This window comes from Onychomys torridus, chromosome 1 (assembly GCF_903995425.1).
Source record: "Onychomys torridus chromosome 1, mOncTor1.1, whole genome shotgun sequence".
Taxonomy (NCBI): Eukaryota; Metazoa; Chordata; class Mammalia; order Rodentia; family Cricetidae; genus Onychomys; species Onychomys torridus.
The window spans coordinates 153038304-153061241 of NC_050443.1; the positions used below are offsets into that span (position 1 = coordinate 153038304).

Sequence of the window (22938 nt, forward strand, 5' to 3'; positions counted from 1 at the left end):
CAGTTCCATCTCTACAAAGCACCTGCACTACAAGGCAAAGAGAACAGTGCTAGAGGCAACACAAGATCTGACTTCATGCCACACCACAGGGCCACATAAATAGCTCCTGGCACAAAAGCAGACATGTATATTAATGGAGTATTAAGAAACACCCAAAATTAAACCCTTGCAGTTATAGCCACCTGATTTTTGATGCAGGTATAAAAATGTTCATGGAAAGAAGAGCCTCCTCAACAAACGGTGGTGGGAAAACTGGGCAGCCACATTCAGAAATGTGAAACTAGGTACCAACCACTCATCTTGCAAAAAAATTATTCAAAATCAAAGACCTTACTGTAAGACGAAAACTCTGAAATTATGAGAGGTAAGCAGGGATACCAGTTCAAGATAAAGGCATAGCAAAGACTTTTTGCAAGGTCTCTAGTAACACAGAGAATAAAACCTGGGACTGATAAATGGGGATGCATAAAGTTAAAAAAGGCTTCTGTACAACACAAGAAATAATCAAGTAAATAGCCCATAAAATGGTAGAAAAATCTTTGCTAGTTATATATCATACAGAGAATTAATATTAACATTATATAAAGAACTAAAAAATACCTCCAATATAAACAATCTAATCATTAAATAGGATAATGAAGTAGTTTTCAAAAGATGAAGTAGTCAATATTCTTAATGCCATCAGAAAAATGCAATTTTAAACTACATCAAGGTTTTTGTGTTGCCCCAGTCAGAACAGCCACCATTAAGAAAACAACAATAAATCTTGGTGAAGATATAGAGGAGAATTAAGCCATATACACTGTTGGCAAGAATGTGAATTAGTCTAGCCACTATGAGAATGAGTATGGGAGTCCTCAAAAACCAAAGCCAAAATGACTATACCATCCAGCTATACCACTCATGAGACTATGCCAAAGGAATCTAAGTCAGCACACTATGGAGATACTTGAACGTTTATTGAACACTGTACACATCAGTCAAGTAATGGAACCAGCCCAGGTATCCATCAGGAGATGAATGGATACAATAGCTGGGGTACAAAAGACAAATGTTGCTTGTTTTCTCTAACATGTAACCTGACGATTTTTACAGATGCAGAGAAATCATATATGCATATGTGACATGAGAGTGGAGTGGGGCTGTCTAGGGCAGTGGTTCTCAATCTTCCTAACACTGTGACCCGAACCCAGTGTGGTGGTGACCCCCAACCATAAAATTATTTTCATTGCTACTTCATGACTGTAATTTTGCTACTGTTATGAATCACAATTATCTGATATGCAACCCCTGTGAAGGGGTTGTTCAGCCTCTAGAAGGGTCATGACTCACAAGTTGAGAACCACCAGTCTAGGGGAAGAAAGAGGTTAGCAGGAAAGAAGAGGAAGAAAAAGGGTAGGTACATTCTATACTTTAATTGTCTCTATGAAACTTATCATTATGAACAATTAATACATGGTAATATGGTTTACTTTTTATAAAAACCTGATTATAAGGAACATTAAAAAAATACAAAATTGTATAAATCCAAGGCTTGGAGAGATACTTCAGCCATTAAAGGCAAAGGCTCCCAACCCAAACATCAAGTGTTTGGTAACCAGCATCAACATCAAAGCCTACCTTTCCACTTCCCTCTCCTTCTTACAGTAGCACAATGGCACATGGCTTTAATTAAAAGAAAAAGACATCTTTTAAAAACCAAACACAATTGCATGAATCTGAATAAATTTAAGCAACAATCCTCATCATACTGTAGTGACAACATGATAAATGGAGGTCTCCTGTGAGTCAAAGTTAACCTGAATGACCACAGCATAAGGACTGTCCTCACCAAGACTAGGGAAGGCAGAGCACCACTCATGAGAGCATTCAGGCCCACCACAGTTCTCCCAAAAAGCACAATCTTCAGAAAGAATGCTACTCTCCCCCTTTGACAATGGTGAAATTCCCCTCAGAGGATACTCCATTGACGATGCTGCTGCATCTGAACACATATGGCAATGGCTATCTCTGCAGTCTTTGGATGATACAGTTAGACACCAGCCCTGGGGATTTTGAATTTACTACTGGCATTTCTGTCAACAAGATGTCCACACAATGCTAAAAAGCAACAAAGGAAGAGAGAAGAGGACCCTATAATGTTAGAACTATGGTTCCTCTTGATCACAAAACAATGCATTCAAAAGATGTCAATTAATAGTTGCGTCTTCCCAAAGAAATGCACAGGTTTCCCACTGGGAAGCCAGCTTCCTGGAGACTTTGAAGTAGCCAGCAGTTACCATCATATGAACTTGAGCAATCTTGTAGATGATTAACCCATCTGATATTTGCCAAAAAAAAAAACAGTAGGGAAATCTTTTACTGAGTCACTATTAGATCTAAACCAATAAACAAAGAAAGCACTACCTTTATGAAACTCTTCACTTTACTAATAGTCCTCTAATTTATTGTATTTTTACATCAACTGCTAAAATGTAATTGTAGTCTATATCTTATTCTGGTTTTAGAAATATTTTCTCAATCAGGAACTGTATTAGAATGTCCTTCTAAAACTATCCCTTTGAGTACAAATTGGAATTTAGTCCCAATTCACGTCATCCTCTTGGTGCTTCAAAGAATTTAATTATTTGCAAAGAAGTGCTAACACAGTAACATTGCTGTAAAGCTCTACCCTTGGGGAAGGGTGCATCTCTTTCCTGTTACCCTCAGTGGAGTTTTCTAAAGTAACCTATTTTATCTGTAGAAAGTACATAGATGCATGCATCAGCAGCTAGCTGGAAGGAAACTGGAATCTTTTGTTTTGGAAGCTCTGCACAGTCACTTTCATTGCTTTCCTTCCCTGTGTCTCCTATTTCCAGTGTCTTCCCCATTACCAGGATGCTTCCTCTAGAAGCTGGTTTTCAGCCATAACAGAGGTAAAGGCTATGATGGAAAATTGCAGAGAGTGGAATCACAATGACTGTCCAAGTGACCCTACTCAGCGGTGTGACCCCGTCTGAATCACTTCTTCCTATCTGCTACTGTTTCCTAATTTATAAAAACAGGACACTGAACTACTGAAACCTAGTCTCTAATTCAGATAGCCAGATGTGGTAAGTCAGCTTTTTGTCTCTATGACAAAATGAGAAAAATAAGTTCAAATGAGGAAAAGTTGATGGTTCATGGTTTTAGTTCATGGTTGGCTATGTTCATTGCTTAAAAGACAGAGCCTCCTGTGAGGCAGAACATTACGGCAGGGAGGGTGCAGTAGAGCAAAATGGCTCATCTCAAGTTGCCCAGGAAGGAAGGGAGGGAGAAAAGAGAAAGAGAGAGAGATACAGAGACAGACAGACAGACAGACAGACAGACACACACACACACACACACACACACACACACACACACAGAGAGAGAGAGAGAGAGAGAGAGAGAGAGAGAGAGAGAGAGAGAGACAGAGAGACAGAGAGACAGAGAAAAACAGAGACAGAACACAATGCCCAGTGGCATGCTTCCTCCTGATAGGAAGGATAGGTTCTACCTGCTAGGAGCCTGTTCAGCTATGAACACATCAATGAATTAAACTATTGATAAAGTTAGCATCCTTGTGAGCCAATCACTCGCTAAAGCACTACTAGTTGGGGACCAAGCCCAGAGCATATAAGCTTCTTTGAAGGATGTAGTCGGAAGGTTTCTCCAGTCCCACCTGGCCCTGTGGTCCCACAGCCACTTATAAAATAATCACTCAGAGTCTTAATATTATTTACAAACTGTATAGTCTATGGCAAGCCTCTTGCTAGCTAGCTCTTATATCATAAATTAACCCACTTCTATTCATCTGTAAGTTGCAACGTAGCCCTGGCATTACTGGTCTGCTGGCATCTTGCTGCTCCTTGGGCTGGCGTCTCTCTAGACTCCACCTTTCTCTTTCCTGTCCCTCTCCTTGGATTTCCCATCTGCCTCTAAGCTGCCTTGCCACAGGCCAAAGCAGCTTATTTATGAACCAATGGGAACAACATATACTCACAGTGTACAGAAAGATATCCCCGAGCAGAAGGATACTTCATATCCAAACCAGAAACCTGAACTAGCTACATCCTTATTATGTAAGTCTTCTTGTAGAATGATCACTGTCCATAAACTCAATTGGCTTCATTCTTTGTTAGTAATTAAGAATTATGAAATTTGTCAGCCAGACTCTTTTTTTGAGCATCTATAAAGTACTCCAGTTATATAGGAAATATTTTTGAAATAAGCCATGATAAATTGCCCTTTATTTCAAACCAGTTTATCTCAATAGTCCTTTTCTATCACTGGAACTTCTAGAATAGTTACATCTACAGGCAAAGAACCATGGGCCATATTATGGGAAAATTGCCACCATAGAGAAAGGCAAAGTAGCCACAGAGTTAAAGGGGTGAGATTTTTTAAGTGAAGAGTGGCAAATTTCCCACATTTCTCTGAGTCCCACAGAGACGTGGTGAGGTGAAGCGAGAATTACACATTAACTTAGAGGGGAAACTGTAATATCAAGGTCATGTGTGACTGTGGGAACACACAGCTTTGCTGGGTACCCTGTGATGGGCTTAACCAGAAAGAAGCAAAGACAGCATCTATGCACTGTCCCTCAAATCCATACCTGGATGTTCAGGTATTCTCAATGTAGACACAGACAGCAAACGGGACATAAGCCAAGGCCATGGCAAAGAGAAAAGTGACTCTGTGGCAAATATACTGAGCCAAGTGGGAGTCATTATTGGTGAAATTATTATGGCCACTCCACGTAGTTAAAAGGGAGGGTTTTTTTGTGTGGCATAATTTACAAGTGAAGGGATAGTTTACAGGGTCTGGGAAAGGTGTAGCACAGTCCTGCAGTGTTCTCTGGAGAATTCTGCTTGGTCTACCTCTAGTGTCCAGGGTCCAGGAACCAAGAGAGCCCATGCATCTGGATCTCAGGTCTTCAGCATCCTCTCTCAGCCTGGCCTTGTAGGTGTGACCGTTACTGAAGCCTCAGTGGGGGTTGGACTTCCAGGTCAAAGCTGGAATGGCTACCCACTACAAGTCATGCCTGATCCTGAAGGACTCTCATAAGGAAGATAGGGAATGTATTCATGTTCTGGCTGAGTACAAACTGGATTCCCCCAGGAGCAGATGCCAGTACCTAGACACTAGTAAGATGAATCATTTTATAATGAGGTGCAGGAGACCCAAAGGGTGCTTGGTGGCCAATGATAAAACAACTCTACACAGGCTCATGAGACCTTAAGAAAAACCAGGAACCAACAATTCCATCTCCATCATCACAGTGACAATATGTGTGCTCCTTCCTAAACCAGGCACTGCTAAAGGAAAAATAACCAAACGAGGAGAGAAATGACCCTTACAAAGAGCCAAACCTTAGGCATGGCTGAATAATGCACAAAAAAAGACTACTTGTGTGCAAATAGATCAAAACTCTTAAAGATGGCTAAAAACTTTAAAACTGAGATATGATTTACATATATTAAAACACACTTTCTAAAGATTTATTTCATTATTGATTCATGTGTATGTGTGTGTTGTATGTATGAGTGCAGTACTTACGAAGGCCAGAAGAGGACATCAGATCCACTGAAACTGGAGTTACAGGCAGGTGTGAGCTGCCATGTGGGTGCTGGGAACTGAACTCAGGTCCTCTCGAAGAACAGCCAGTGCTCGTAACTGCTGAGCCTTTTAACTCTAGGTGTCAAAATACAATCATTTTAAAGACTACATTTCAACATGTTTTGCAAATATATGCATTTGCCTAAGTATATGACCATAATCAAGGCACAGAACATTTTACCACCTACTAATGGTCCCATCATGCTCCCATGCACTAAACTAGGCATGAGGTTACTACTGATTTGCTTCTGTCAGTATGAACTAATTTGTCTCCCAAGAATTTTATTCAGTGGGGCTGGAGAGATGGTTCATCAGTTAAGAGCACTGCCTACTCTTCCAAAAGTCCTGAGTTCAATTCCCAGCAATCACATGGTGGCTCACAACCATCTGTAATGAGAACTGGTGCCCTCTTCTGGTGTACAGGCATATGTGCAGGCAGAACACTGTAAACATAACAAATAAATAAACCTTTAAAAAATAATTTCCTACAATATGGGATTTCTTTAGTTCAAGGCTTAAACTTGAACTACATCCATGCTAAGCATATGTTCTACCACTGAGCTATACCTCTAGAACTTTCTGATAATGTTTTGAGCTTCATTCTGTTTGTTTTGTCCATTGCTGATTCTATTGCATTGCTCATTAGTAGTTGGTACTATGGACCCATTTCAGTTTGTTTATTCATTCACCTATGATGGACATTAGTGTTGGTTCCAGTTTTAGATAATTATAAATAGAACTGTGAAAACTGTTTACAACTGTTTTGTGGACATGTGTTTTATTTTCTGTAGCAAATTTCTAGGAATGAAATAGCTGAGTCTTATGTATGTACCTAAACTTAAGAAGAAACTGCCAAACTACTTGAGATGGTTGTATGATACTGTCAATAGCACACTGCATTCCAGTTACCTCTCAGTCTTAGCAATACTTGGCCTTGAGACATGTTTATTTCAACTATTCTAGTGTGTTCCTAATGATCTCATTTTAATTCTAATATGGACTTCCCTGGTGAGAAATACTGTTAACTACTTTTCACATTATAATTAACTATTCATAAATCTTCTTGTATGAAGAACTTATTAAAGCACTAAGATCTTATTTTACTGAGATACAAGAATTATTTATTCTAGATATGAATTTGTATATTGCAAATATTTTCTCACACTTTATGGCTTGTGAATTTCTTAGTGCTACATTTTGAAAAGCAAAGGTTATTAATTTCAACTAATTAGAATTTATTATTACTACTTTTATACTTAATTCTATTTTTATGTCAGTGATAAATGATTAAAAATTAGAGTATAGGGAATGGAGAGATGTCTCAGGGGTCAAAAATACTGGGTGCTCTCCCAGAGGACCTGGATTTTATTTCTAGGACTCACATGATGACTCACAACCATCATAACACCAGTTCTAGGGAATCTAACCTCATCTGAACATGAAAGCACCAGGCACACACATGGAATAGTGACATATACGAAGACAAAAAGCTCATACACATATAATAATATAATAACATACAAGATTTATTTAAAAGTTGGAGTTAAAATACTACTTTATAAGGTCTGAAGAATTAGAAATGCTTATGAATTAATTTACCATAATATGTATATACACATTACTTAAAGACTAAAAACTACAAACAGCACTGAGAGGAATGTAAGGAGGCCTGGGAGACAGAGAAATAGAAAACCATGTTTACTGCTTTCAATACTTAGAGAATATCATCACTTCCCAAATTGATTAATAATTCCAATGATATCTCAACCAAAATGCTAATAGTCTCTTTTTAATAGAGAATAACAAACAGATTCTAAAATTTTTAAGAAAATATGAAATATCTATAAAAAAAAGAATTTTTAAGAGAGAGAGCAGGGGCTGGGGGTTTGGCTCTGTGGTGAACAGTGCTTGCTGGTATTGCAGAGGATGTGGGTTCAAGTCCTAGCACTCACATGAGTGGTGCTAGCTCCTACATAGAGTCCTAACTCAAAATCGTCAGTAACTCCAGTACCAAGGGATCTGGCACCTTCTTCTAGCCTCTGCTGGCATCAGGCACACACATGGTACCCAAACATGTATGCAAGCAAAACACTAATACACATAAAAGAAAAATAAATACTTTTTTAAAAGATTGAACACAGGCTGATGACATACTAACTAATTTTAAAACCTATTCTAAATCAAAGTCAACAATGCATTTGATTGCCAATTAGATTATCAGAGCAGAATATACTAATTAAATGGGGGTGGGCAGGGGAATAAATCCAGGGACTTAAATCACACCATCTGCAGAAACTAACTCTGAATGGGTAGCATATATTAATAAAAAGTAAAAACTATAAAAATGCTAGAAGAAAATGGGAAAAGCTCTTTAAAATCTGGGGATAGACTTTTTTTTTTAAGGAAGGACACAAGCCCTTAATTTCCCATTCTTACATCTACTTAAAACTCAGACTGGTGAAGAATTTAGATTTATGACAGGAACAAAGACATTGTAGGATTTCAGAGTAGGTTCTGTTGCTTCTGTTTCTGCCCTATGAAGGCATTCTTTGGGGATATAACATTTGTAGTGCTTAGGATGTTCCATTTGGAGCTGGTCTTTCTAGACGAACCTGTTTCTATAAAAGCAGGAGGAAGTATCTTTACTCAATCATGTATGAATTCCTTGTGGTTTTGTGTCATGGCATCTGGAACAGTGCCTGGCTCCACTTGCTAAGCCCGGCTGATTGTACATCTCTTGTGGCTACTCACTGAGAAACACTGTAAGGTACAGGTAAGCCAAGAGGTATCTCCCAGCTGCACACTATGCTGTGTATTGGATATTTTTTGCTAGTTTAAAAAAGAAAGATGTTTCTGGGCTACATGCTGCTTTGAGAGAAGCATAGACCCACTGTTTCTGAGAGTTGATGGCTCCCAGAGCTGGGGGTAAATGTACCACCGCCATGTTGGGAAGCTGAGGTGAGCAGAGCCACCAGCCAAAGCTGCTATTTTAGCCCTAGTAATGCTGCAGTTTAAAACAATAGATTCACAATAAGACAGATTCGGATGGAATAGTTTACAATGTGTGTAAAAATGTATGTAGGATTGAAAGAGAGAAAAAAAGGAATATATGTAGTTGTATAAACAAATAATTTTTAAAAACAAAGTCTTTAAAGAGACAGTAAAGGTAGTATAAAAATAAGCCATGTAAATATGGATATTATACAGAGAATCTGGATTGTGTTGTCTTTGGGATTCTTAACTGTAGAAAAACATTTGATTGTGAAAGCTGTTGAGTTAAGCCAATATGTATATTTTAAAGATATCTTGACTTCAAAATTTGGATATAAGGATATGTTGCTTTGGAAAGGAGGCTCTGCTTTTGTTTCCACAGAAATTCAGAGGCTATGGATTTGTTCCAGATTAAGATACATCAGGTTTGATCAGCCAAGACCACCTGAAAGGTCTCCGAAGACACCATGGCCCAGATGATCCAACATCCAGAACAGTTTCAAGGCAACTGGCTCAGACGATACACCCTCACAGACTACTCCATAATCCTAAAATTTTCTTTGTATTCCCATAAAATAGAGCACTCCCCTCCAGCAGGAAGTAGTAAGAGAAGTTGTGTCCAAATTCCGAGATATACCAAGCTGGCTTGGGAGATGGAATTGGCTCACACCTTCTCTAAACACAAGTATAATGCAAAAAAAAAAAAAAAAAAAAAGGTTAAGAGATTCCTGTGTCCCAAATCAGAAGAGCCCTCTGGTGTGGGACAGAGAAAAACCAATATTTGTATTTAATACAGGTTGATTATAAATGCAATCTCTTTCTAAAGAACAAAAGGGGACATTATAGATAATGATAAGATAAAGGGGTAGATTATTGAACCTACTTTTAAAGAGCAACTTGTTTGAAATATTTTACATTGGTATGGATTTTAGTTTATTGATATAAATTTAAAGTTAATTTTGTTATACTGTATATATACTTCTACTCTTGTTTAAGATATTATGTTTGTACTGCTCACTTAATTGTAATGGATAATTAAGAAATACAGATTAATAATTAGTCTTCTATAATAATCAAACTTATAGTCATGTTTTCTAGGTATACATAGATATAACTCAATTATGTAGGTAATCTTCAAAGACTTCAAAGACCTACAGAATATGACATTTAAAATGTTTTAAAAAATTTAGACTTTCTGGACAATGAGACATGTCTGCTCCTGGCAGCACTGATTTACATCAGAGGGGAGGATGGGCATCAAAGACACTCTATATAGAGTTTATCTTCACCTTGGCAAAAATAGCCATTTGGACAAGAAACTGTTCTTGCCTGGACTGCTTGATCAACTGGACATGCAGAACCCATGGGAAGGTGACCACTGAACTTTGCTTGGCAAAATGGTCCTTCAGGTTCCTGCTTTGCAGAGGAAACTGCCAGACATTCTACAGGACACAAAGAGAAATGACTAGGAGACTCTAGCCCTGTGGGCTGAAGACAGATGCCCCAACTTTACAAAGGAACATTGGGTGACTGTCCAGGCTGCCAGCTGTCTCTGTCTACTCTCGCAAGACTCCTGAAAGTTGTTTGCATCCATCTCCCATTTCTCAGGTAATATTATATCCTTCTGAGGTCTTTGATGTAGTTGAATACTAGATAGTTACAATTTTCCTTAGTTATGATAAAGGATAAGTTAGATATGAAACCTTAGACTCACAAATATAGGATAGATAGGATATCTTCTTTAATTTTGCCAAATACAAATAGACTAGATATTATAAATAGACTAGACACTATAACTGTAATTCTTGCTTGATAATTGTTTTGTTATCTGTAATTTTACTATGTGAAAGTTAAAACCTTCCTTTAAAAAAAAAAAGAAAGAAAAGGGGAAGTGCTGTGGATATTGCTCTGTATAAATAAAATGCTGATTGGCCAGTAGCCAGGCAGGAAGTATAGGTGAGACAAGCAGAGAAGAGAATTCTGGGAGGTAGAATGCAGAGGCAGAGAGACGCTGCCAGCCGCCACCATGACAAATGAGATGTAAGGTACTGGTAAGCCATGAGCCACGTGGAAACTTATAGATTAATAGAAATGGGTTGATTTAAGATATAAGAACAGTTAGCAAGAAGCCTGCCACGGCCATACAGTTTACAAGTAATATAAGTCTCTGTGTGTTTACTTGGTTGGGTCTGAGCAGCTGCGGGACTGGCGGGTGAGAGAGATTTGTCCTGACTGTGGGCCAGGCAGGACCAGGAAAACGTTAGCTGCAAAATACCTTGCCTGTCATTCCATTTTGTGCTTGTTTTAGACAACAAGGAAACGTTTGGTTCTGCCCCAACCAAGAACTAAGGCTCATTCAATGCTCTGGCCTTTGACTAGGAAACCCCAAGGGATCATGTACATTAGAGACTATTAAAGGGCAAATTTCCAAATATGTTAGAAGAGAATTTCAAAAGAGCGTTGGAGCATTTACATCAGTCCTGCAAAGTGTTCCAGCTGGTGGCTTTACAGACTCTCATTCAGGGGCAAACTTAAATCCAAGGACTGAGACGGGAGAATGTTATTAAAAAAATAAAAGTTTCTGTTCAATTTGGACAGGCTCAGGCCAGGTCCAAGCTATTATTGTCCACTTAGAGTCCTTGGTGTTAGGTATGCCTGCGGCTGAACATGGGGTTACTTATTTTTGTTGTTTAATGACCTTCCTCATGTGTTGTGACAAAAAAAAAATGTTATTCTTGGGTAAAGAGACTTGTTTTGCTCTTCCTTTCTTCCTTTCTGCTTCTCTTTCGTTAGTCCTCAGACAGATCCTAGTAACAAGCAAATAACTACCAGCTTCCACCAGAAGGCTTTGGATGTCTGTCAAAGACCTTTGGGCACTGAATTGCAACACTGATCTCTGAGGAAGGAGCTGCCACAGTTTCTACATTGTGTCTGCTATTTTGAAGCTATAAATACTTTATATAAAACCCAGAATAAACACCCAAGGGATTTGAATGGTATTTGACCCACAGAAAGGAAGGAGCAGGTGCAACTAGAGTTTCACAGCAGTACAGAAAACGAACTACTTTCCCCCCAACTGGTCAGCTCCTGGTCCACAAAGTCCATGACTCTAGGCAATGTTAGACAGTGTTTATGTCTAAGCTGATTGCAGTGTAGTTCAACAGCAAGAACTTGTCCCAGATTTACATTTTCAACAGTAACAGAGTTCTTCTCTCTCTTATTTAGAAGCACTGGAGTAAGTGGGAACCCTGAGCAGAATCTTCTTTGAGACATTGATGGTATAGACTGATGTGGATATTGAGATCAAGAGGGCTGATATGGAGACAGACATTCCATACAACTAAGTACAGGCAAAAAAAACCTGGCATGAAGCTGGTGCTTGGTATTTACGCAGTCCAGTGAATAATTTTTCATCTAACTCAATGTTATTTTTGCATATTCTCTAATCCCAGTTTATACCGTTACAGAATATGGCATTATGAAGTCAGATCGCATTATACTAAGGACATCTTGGCTCCAGAGGAGAGCCTGGGGTTGGAGATATATTGCACAAGGTCCCCCCCCCCCTCTCTCTGTCACTAGGAAGCCTGTTATTGAACAATGGTACTGTCTGTACCACATTTCCTCACTCTGTAATTGCTGTGCACCGTCATATTGTTGAGACAGGAGGGACAGTGAGTCAACTATTTCAGCTAGCTAGAAGTTAACCCTTTGCATTGTGGAGTTGTTTGGAAGTGAGCCTAAGTTGGTAGCTGGAAGCAAAGAGTAGTCAATAAGCATTGAACTTCCCCCAACTCTCTAGTTTGAACATTTTCTCAAATCACATAAAGCTGGCATAAGGAGCTTGAGAAACGGGGTAAGAATTCACCCCTTCTTTCTCCATTCTTTCTAGCCACGGCAGCCAGCATTCCCAGAATGTACGTCATGAAGCCCCCAGTGACTATATCTCACCAGAAACATCTCACCGGAAACATCTCACTGGAAACACAGGGCATCCTCTGACAACAGAATGGGACAAGCAAGTCTAGAAGCAGAACTTCCCTGGCAGGCTTCACATCTCCTTCCTTTTGCAGAGTGGCTAAAAAGGAGTGTGGGCCTTGGAGGGCTCACCTGCAGAGCCTGGCACGCTGCCTGCTGTCTGCCCCACATACACAGGCCATCAAATTCCACAGGCCCTCAGAGATGTTTATTTTTGTGTTCTGTAGACTCTGTTCACTGCTTGAACCACAGCAGGTCACACAAAGGACAAGGTGTAGCCGAGACCGAGAACAGAGTGTAGCCTTTTTCTTCTCTTTCATTCTTCCTGCGCCCTAAGACTCAGAACCAGCATTTCCTTCTTGAAGTGAAAAAGTCAGACATAGTTTTACAAAACTTTTTTCAGATTTGGCTTAGCCATCTTTCTTCCTGTCCTCCTAAGAACAGTGAGAAATGAATCATTGGGTTCCACCTTCTAGTTTCGGGCCCAAAAGTCTTGTCGCAGCAAACATCTCAGAACTAGGTCCCAACTTTTCTGTATGTGAATACGATCCATATATTCAAAAATATGCCCTTAGCCAAGCTTGAAATAGTCATTATTATTAACATAAATTATCTGATGAAATATATAAAGACATCAGGTAAGATTAACTTCATATATTCAGATAAACTATATTTCATGGGACTCACTAAGGCATTTCTGTACATTTGAAAATCATGATTATGTGTAGTAAATCCCACTGACTGACAACACTGCACATATTTGCAGTGCCTGGACTTGTTTATTTGTCTCCCAGGCCTGAGGCTCCCAGAGCAGAAGCCCCTCTGTTTATGTAGGACAGCCTTGGAGAACATGGATTCCTACTGGTTAGCAACATGTAAGGTCCAACAGGAACTAGGAAGTGGGAGAAAATTCAACAATGGCTCAATTCACAAAGGTATGTGCAGTTGAAAATCCAGTGAAGGGGATGGTAACAACCAACAGCTGTCATCATGTGATGCCTGAGAAGAAAAAGGGAGAGAGCAGCTGCTGGACCCTTGGTGGGCTGCTGTAGAAGATCCTGGGGAAAGGGAAGCAGCCACCCTAAAAGATGTGACAGTGAAGGAAATAACTATGTGAACCATCCTCAGGCTCTGCCTGCCTTCACAATGCCAGGGTGGGGTTTTTTGAAACCAGTGAGAACCCAGCTGATGCTACCCATGCTGCCACCTTCCAGAGCAGAGGACAGGGTAGAAATCAGATGGTGAGCAAACCCAAAGAAACCAATGAAAATGGCTACACAGTAGCATCACCCAGGGGCTGCCTTGCCTTGCCTTCTTGCCTTGCCTTGCACACACTAGGGATCTGGCCAAGTCTGGAGCTGGTGCTCAGCCTCTCACTTAAGCTATAAGTCTCTGCAGTTACTGAGTCAGATCTTTCAGTGTTCCGAATATAAAACTTACTTATAAGACTGGTCTCTCCATTCTCTGTAAGACATAGGCACTCCCTGGGCTTCAGCCACCTGTCACCTTCAAACACTTGATGCAAAAACCTCATCTTGGTTTCTCATCTTTCTGCCAAGTTATGGGTTTCTTATCAGTCAGTAAGGTGTCTTGAATGCACATGTCCAGAGAAGCACTAGTCATTTCTGGAAATACTTTAATTTTTAAAGATTAGTTTGGTTCTTCTACAGTTTTATACATGTGTATAATAATTCTGATTGTTCTCTCCCTACACCCTCTCTCATCTCTCCCACCCCATCATTCCCTCCTCCTCCTTGCCAGTCCCTTTCCCAGATTAATGGCTTCTAAAACAACAGCAACAAAAGAACTCCACATTCCTCTAAACAAAATTCTCCTTGCTGAAGAATTCTAAGGGTCCCTCACCTCAGCTATAAATCTGTTCAGTGAGGCCTTTAAAGCCACATTACAAATATATATATATATATATATATATATATATATATATATATATATATATATATATAATGTCACATTTATTTATTTCTTGTGAAAGTGTGCCTATGTGCATGCAAGTGTGTGTGTGTGTGTGTGTGTGTGTGTGTGTGTGTGTGTGTGTGTGTGTAGGTCAGAGAACAATGAAGGAGGCAGTTCTTTCCTCACCACCTTGAGCCCAGGGACTGAGCACAAGTCTTCAGCCTTGATGGCACATGCCTTTGCCCCATGAGCCATCTCACCAGTACACTTTTAAGCACATGGAGAATAGCCCTGGCATGAGGTTGGTCATGCATGCCTCTGCAACACAGCTCAGGCATGAGCTATAAAGTCACCTGGCTTTCCAAAACTCTCCTGCCACACCCCTTAAGATAACTCCTTCCTCTTTAATAGACTTGAACTCCACTTGTAAGTCAAAATACATGGGAAAGCATGTAACAAAATTTTCACATATTAACAAATACTAACTTCGGCCCACAGAGTATCAGCAGATGCATTCTTCGCCTTTATTTGTTTCAATCACTTTCCCATTTAAAAACAAGAGATGCTGGCATACAATCTTTATGTAGGTGCTCAAAAAGAACTGCTTAAGTAGAAGCTGAGGGTATAGATCAATTATAGAGCATTTTACCAGCATATATAAACACTCTGAGTTTTATACCCACCCACAGCCACACACACACACACACACACACACACACACACACACACACACACATTAAATAAGTTACTATATATCAAATAGTGGCATGTTTAAACATTGCTAGTAAATAAGTATTTTTAATATTTTACAATATTTATTAGAAAGTAACTGAAAACAGATATTTTTCTTATAATATTGAAAGGAAAAACTAAAAGACTCAACATCTTCATCCACTCTCGATTTTCCCTTATTGAGATAATACAAAGGAGTCAAATATTAAAAGGATAAACAAGAGGACCACAAACCAGAAGTAGTGTGTCCCTTCATATTTAAATGATTTTTACTTCATTGCAGCATATGGCTGCTTCTCTCATTTGAACTAAATATGGAAATTCTTTACAGGAAAATTATGTCAAATACATATGTTTATACTTCTTTCCTTTTGATTATTTTTTCTAAGTGTTGTATGGATGATATATCCAACCATCAACTTGACTAAAATTACAGTTCTGAGGATCATAACAGTACACCAAAAGGAACATAATGGGTTCAACTCAAAAAGAGAACACAGAATGTATGTATTATGAATATACATGTATAAACACATTGGAGCAAGAAAGAAAAAGGAAGGAAGGAAGGAAGGAAGGAAGGAAGGAAGGAAGGAAGGAGAGGGACAGAGGGAGAGATGGAGGGAAGGAGGGAGAGAGGACAGCAAGCAGCTGAGTGAGAAATTGAGATTATCAATAGACTATTTCTACATTATCTGACTCTTGGAACATATTACTCTCTTTTTGACTAAGTATGTATACTTAGACCCTGTCTTGTTTTTTTCCATGTAACATCTGTTCACACACACTTTTATATGTTTGCCACAGTTGATGTTTGCCATCTTATGTACTTACCACATTTATGTCAGCCTTCCTTGGTGAAACATACCAAGACTTGAATGCTAGAAGGGTTTCAGATGCATCAGCATGAGGCTTTCCTCTGTGGATTAAAGATGTCCCCTGTAGTTTTCATCTTCCCAACAAGCTGAGAACAGGGATCCCTTGGCGGAGACAGATATAGTGGCACTCACCTCAAATCCATCACTCGGAGGAGGCTGAGGGATTGTGAGTTCAAGTCCAATCTTAGTTTCTTAGTGAGACTGGTTGGTTTACAACCATCCCTTGTGCACAGCTCCTCAGAGCTCTTCCTTCTCCAGTCCACACCTGCTGCCCTGGATGGTGACTTGGGCAACTTGTCAGCAACAACTCCACCATTCGCAAAGCGGCCTTCTCTGGCATAATGCTCCCTAAGCAGGCTTTTCCTCTATCATGAGCCACTTGTGACACCAGGGCATGCTGGTGGGCATGAGCCAGAAGGACTCCTACATGAGTGACAAGACCCAGAGCAAGAGAAGCATCCTGATCCTGAAGCACCCAGTGTCACCAACTGGAAGGACAATAGAGAAGATCTGGCACCACAGCTACAATGCCTATGAGGAGCAAGACCTCCCCAATCCACAGCCCATGGTGAAGAGATGTCCCAGATCATGCTGGAGACCTTTAGCACCTCAGCCATGTATGTATATAAACCACCCAAGCTGTGCTGTTCCTGCTGCCTCTGTTTGTATCACTGGCATCATAATGGTTCCAGCAGCAGGGTTGTACATACTGCCCATCTAGAAGGGCTTCCCTTAGCCCCACTCCATCCTGAGTTCGGACCTGGTTGCTTGGGACCTAACAGACAGACTACCTCAAAAAGATACTGACCCGGTGCAGCTACAGCTTCACCAACATGGCTGAGTGGAAAATTATGCATGACATCAAGAGGCTGGTGCTATATCACCCTGGACTTTGAACAAGAGACCACCTGCTGCTGAAACCTCTCTTCCAGTCATCACCATGGCGATGAGCAATTTGCAGTTGCATCATTCTTTCAGCCTTCCTTTCCATGTATGGAATCCTGCGTCATTCACAAACTACCTTCAACTCTATCATGAAATGTAACATCACATACCCAAGTATCCTGATATTGCCAATACAGTGTTGGATGGCACCGTCATCTACCCAGGCATTTCCATCATGTTGCAAAGGAAACCATTGCCATGGCTCCCAGCACAATGAAAATCAAGACCATGACTCTGCCTGAGCGTGGGTCACATGGATAGCGACTCCAACCTGAACCTGTTGGTCATCTTACAGCAAACGTGGATCAGCACCCAGGAAATACTACAAGCCTAGCCCTCTCTCATACACTGCATATGCTTCCAGCTGGACTGTGGGGGAGCTGCTTCACAAATTTTCTTGATGAAACCTAGCTTGAACAAAAAAACTAAATGTTGCCATGGTTTTTACTATAATCATTACCTTTTAATTTTTGTGGGTTGTTTTTGTTTTGTTTTTGTTTGTTTGTTTTTTGGTTTTGAGGGGGTTTGGTGCCTTTGACTCGAGATTGAAAAACTGTAACAGTGAGGGGGACAGCATTTGGTTGGAGCAAGCATCCTCAAAGTTCTGCAGTGTGGCTGAGGGCATGTGTCATGTTGTTTTAAAAACAGTCATTCCAAGAATCTATGAGAGAGATACACGGCTACAAGAAGTCCCTGGCTATCCCCAAAGCTGCCTCCTTGATAGCCACCTAGTCTACACTCGGAGTCCACACAGAGGAGGTGACCATATTGTTTTTGTGTCAATTATGTACTCAAAAGTTTTAAGTCTTTTCCTTAATTTTTAATTGTGTGTGTGTGTGTGTGTGTGTGTGTGTGTGTGTGTGTGTGTGTGTGTCTGTGTGTCTGTGTTTGTGTATCCCCACCCCAGCTTGAGATGTCTGAAGGCTTTTTGTCTTCCTGAAAAAGGGTCGAGGGCTTGCCTGTGCATTGACTTGAGGGAGGTTCAATAAAAGTGCATACCTTACAAAAATTGAAATAATAGAGTAAGCTTGTACTGTGGCTCACAACTGTAACCTTAGCATAAGGGTGAAGGCAAGAGGATTGCTATGGGTTCAGGGAAAGCCTCGGTCCCAGAATGAGCTCCAAGTCAGCCCACACTAGAAAGTAAGGCTGTCTAAAACAACAGCTGTAAGAATAAAGGGCCGGTGGTAGAAGGCTCGGTAGGTGAAGCTGCTTGCCACACAGATCTGACCACTTGGGTTTAATCCCTGATAACACAAAGGACCAAGTCCTGTGAGTTGTCTTCCAAACTCCACACTCATGCCATGGCACACACGAGCCTCCCTCCTCCTGAATACACACACAGTAATAAATACAAGCTCAAACTTTTAAAAATTGGCTTGTGATTTACTACAACCTATTTGGCAGGGGACATACGCATAGGTAGATATGTGTGTGTGTGTTTGTTATCAATAAAATGAAAGGTCCATCCCAATCTGGTCTTCCACTAAGATCTTCTGAACTGCTTTCCTCTTACAAAGTGATGCAATATTTGATGAGTAAATAACACAGAGGGCAAGTCCACTCGAGGACAGCTGCCCCTCACAGGATGAGAATGCTATGTTCTCTTAGCATTCTAGGCTCCTATGAGGAAATCACTTTGGTTTCTTTGATGAACTCCTTCAGAAAACGCCGACAATGGAAAAATAGTCTCACTGGTGACTAGGAGATAAGAACAAGTTAATGTTTGCGAGATGTAAATAGGTAAAGGCTCAAATTAGACTGTCTAGCTCCCTGGTTTGTTTTTGGCCTTGAATAGACAGCAGTCCCCCTGCCTCTTCCAAGGGTGACAGCAGGCTTCAAAACTTTAAATAAGATAATCTGAGGAGAGTGAATGAATGTTTTGGCAAATAACCATCTGTAACACTGAAGAGCACAGTTCAGACTCTAATCACGCATGTCTTTAGCCCTCACTCTGCATCTGGAAAAGGCCCTCAAATCATGCAAAATTAGTTTATTGGGCCTCATTCCTCAAGATTGATACCAATTAAAACAACTCAACAAAGGCCAGCAAATGGCTACGGTCTATGCTGTCACTCTAATACTCTTTATTCTCAGGTGCATTCCTGTGACTAGTGTCCAGTGACTTTCCCTCTGGATTCTATGCTAACAAATTTGGTTTTATGGATTCCAGCCCCCCACTTATAGATAGATGATAAACTTGTCACAATAAGGAACATCACAGGCCAACCTATAACCAAGAATGAGAAACTCAAGTTCAGAATCTGAGTAGATAAGACCAAGTCAAGAAAATAAGAAAAAAGACCCAGAAAACTTAATAGCATGAACCCTATCTTTCTAGAAGGAAACACATCTGTGCACTTTATTGGCCTGACTGCCAAGCTGGGCTGCAAGTGTGACACTGGTCTACATTAGTCTACCCATGCTGCTTAACAAAATACCACATACTGGATGGCTGAAACAACCAAATTTATTTTCCTATAATTCCAAAGTGCAGATTTTCCACCATTAAAGTTCCAGAAAATTCAGCTCCTGCTAAGAGTTCTCTTTCTCATTTGGAGACCATACCTTTTTCTCCACCTGGCATTCCTTGGAGTATACGCATAGGAAAGATGAGAAACTTGAGTTCCCTAATATCTCCTCTTACAGAGTGCTATGGTTTGAATGTAGTTTTTCCCTTGGCACTCATGCTGAAATTTAATCCCCATTATGAGCTATTAAAGAAATGGGGCCAGTTGGGCTCTTTGAGAAGTGATTAGGGCTCTGCCTTCAGGAATGGACCCATCCAGTAACTCCACTAATGGCTCAGTATCGACATGGGTTACTTCTGGAGTATGTTTTCTATAAAGCCAGTTTAGTTAGGTCTTTCTTACATTTTCTGTTTCTCACTATATGGTGCCTTATGCTGCCTCAGGACTCAACAAACAAGAAGGCCATCGTTAAAATGTAGCTACTCCATTTTGGAGTGGAACCATAGGCCAAAATAAACCTCATTTCTTCATAACTTACTGTGCTGATTAGTTTTAGCTATGAACTTGACATAGCCAAGAATCACCTGGGGAGACAGCCTTGCTTAGTAATTATCTAGATTAAGTTGGCATGTGGTCTTGTCCTTGGAGGGTTGTCTTGACTGTTAGTTGATGTAGGAAGACCCAGATCATAGTGGGCAGCACCATTCCTAGGCAGGGGAATCCTGAATGGCATAAAAGAGGAGAAAGCTAGCAAGAGCAAGCAAGGGTATATTTATTCTCTTTTTGCTCTCAACTGCAGACATAGCATGACTAGCAGCTTGAGTTTATGCCTTGACTTTGACAAAATGATGAACTTGGAATTGTAAACCAAATAAACCCTTTCAATCCCTATGTTGCCCTTTGTTAGAGTATTTGTCATCGACATGAAGGAAACTAGGGCACTTGCTATGTCTTAGATACTGTGTTTTCGGCAATAGAAAACAAACTGAGACATAAGGAAACTAATTCCATTAGACCAGGAGCCACCCTAAAGACCTCATTTAACCATAATGACTTCCTTGCAGGCACCATCAGCAAATACAGTCATATGGAGGGTTAGGGCTTCAGCATAAGGGTTTTGAGAGACACAAACATGCAGCCAGTGACAATTGTTTTCAGCTCAGGAAGAAGTTTATAGAGTCCTTGCTGGCTGTAGCCTAAGTCCTAGGGCGTCCCTAGCCACATGTGTACTGCAGTGTGGCTTAGGGTAATGATGGATTTTTGAGGTCAGCCTGCCCTAAAGAGGACAGGAAGCCCTGGCTTAATGAAGTGAGTAAATCACTGCACTGCTGACCAGAATGCAATAAATCACAGCAATTATCAAAAGCAGAAAGGCATGCCGGGCATTAGTGCTTAAATGGACTCACCACCTGCCCTGCCCTGTCTTTATATGTATGTGTTTTTATGCAGATTGGCTCATTTAGACCTTCTGTGACACTGTAGCTGAGAACACAATTTGGGGACATCCATATTCCTGCATTAAACTCAACTTATGTGTTATTAGTAGCATACTCTTTCTTGATTAAGTGTCTAGCCCTTTTGGAACCTATTTTTTCTCACATACTAAATGAAGATACACAGACAACTGTAAAACTCCAAAAACTTTTGCAAACATTTTTTTTTCACATCTGGCAGTGTATAAGACATAAACTATTTAGAAATTTTATCTACTTCCTGGTTCTTTTGTTGTTGTTTTGTTTGTTTGTTTGTTTTTTGAGACAGGGTTTCTCTATGTAGCTTTGGAGTCTTTCCTGGAACTCACTCTGTAGACCAGGCTGGCCTCAAACTCACAGAGATCCACCTGCCCCTGCCTCCCAAGTGCTGGGATTACAGGCGTGCGCCACCACCTCCTGACATGGTAGAGTATTCTTATGTTTTACTGTGGAATGGTTTGATACCTTGTTATAGGGCACTGTTATGTATCAAAACTCCTGCTCCTCAAGCGATAACAAAATACCTAGCCCCAAGGATTCCCAGACATTTAACTTCACAAGTGTGGGAGCTGTGTGAGTTAACTAATGTATGTAAAACAATGCCCTGCAACAGTGGGTAAGAGGGACTCATGTCTCAATTCCTAGATTGCTTTTATCACAACTGTCATTCTGAAGATGAGAAAACTGAGACCAAGAGACTCCAAACAGTCTGTTTCAGCCACCAGCTGGCAAGTGGCACCATGACTATGAACTCCAAAGCCTTTGCCCTCAATCCCTGTTTTGCTGTCTTCACAAATAATGAAGGGTCCGTGTAAATGAAACAATCTGTTTACGAACGCTTTTTAAAAATGATTTAGAACCTGGCATGGTGGTGCACACTTTAATTCCAGCACTCAGGAGGCAGAGAACTCTGTGAACTTGACAACAGCCTGATCTGTATAACAATTCCTAGGCTAGCCAGGGAGGGCTACAGCAAGAGCCTGTTTCAAAGAAACAAAAGCAAAAATTATAATAAAATAGTTCTAGAATTTTTTTCCACACTAATTGGAAATACTATATGCCTGAAAGGAAAACAGGCTGAACTTCAAGGGAAATTTAAAATCATCCCTGCCCCAGGAAAGGGGACCTGCCAGTGTGTTTTGCTTCATGATGGGCAAGTCTTGTTCATTAGACCAGGAGTGCACAACTCATTCTGAAGGACTGAATTAGGCTGCAACTCAGAGATGCTGGAGAGCCACGTTCTGCAGGGACAAGAAACTAATATGATAAACATCAGTAGTTCCCAAGCAGGGGTAATTTGAGTCTCAGAGAATATTTGGCAAAATGTAGAGACAAATTTGGTTGATACAATTGGGGTATGAGTCAGAGCAAAACATGAGTCAGAGAAAAGAAGCCCCAATAAGCACAGTATGTTTATACATAGGAAAACAGAAGCCTAGCTAGACCAGCAGGAACACCCTGGAGAAGACAAAAATCAATTAAAATGGAAACTATTTTTGCATTTCAAATACCAATTAGGAGATATCTTGTTATCTAGTAGACAGAAGCTAAGAATGGTGGAAAACATCCTACAGTGCACAGGACACTCCTGGAAAAATGCATAAGAAGAACTAGATGACCCCAAATGTCAATAGTCACACGATTATGAAACTGAACTAGACCCAGAACACAAAATCATGCAACGTCAAAGAGACAGAGAGATGGGGAAATCCCTCCTGTTGGTGTCAGTGCTTCCCCGGGCCCCGTTTCATCTGCTCATGATGTCTACTGGCTCCTCCTGCCCTGAGTTCCCTGAAATACATTAAGCTCCGTGTTCTTTATGTATGTGAACCATTCTACAGAACTTCCCTTCTGCCTAACACTAGTAATGAGTTGATGTGACCTCCACCCAAAGATGCCTGGAGACAGGTTTAGGGGTGATGAGCTCAGATGGCAGAAAGA

The 22938-nt window shown here is 40.4% G+C and overlaps 1 protein-coding gene across 1 annotated transcript in view; it reads right to left on the bottom strand.

Annotated features, from left to right (window-relative positions):
• Slc16a12 (solute carrier family 16 member 12) overlaps nt 1–5587 on the bottom strand; it is a 29379-nt gene extending 23792 nt beyond the window's left edge. Inside the window, exon 1 of the mRNA XM_036197230.1 lies at nt 5560–5587. The gene's annotated coding sequence lies outside the window, so the exon portion shown is untranslated. The remainder of the gene's footprint in view (nt 1–5559) is intronic.
• Nucleotides 5588–22938: the final 17351 nt, after the last annotated feature.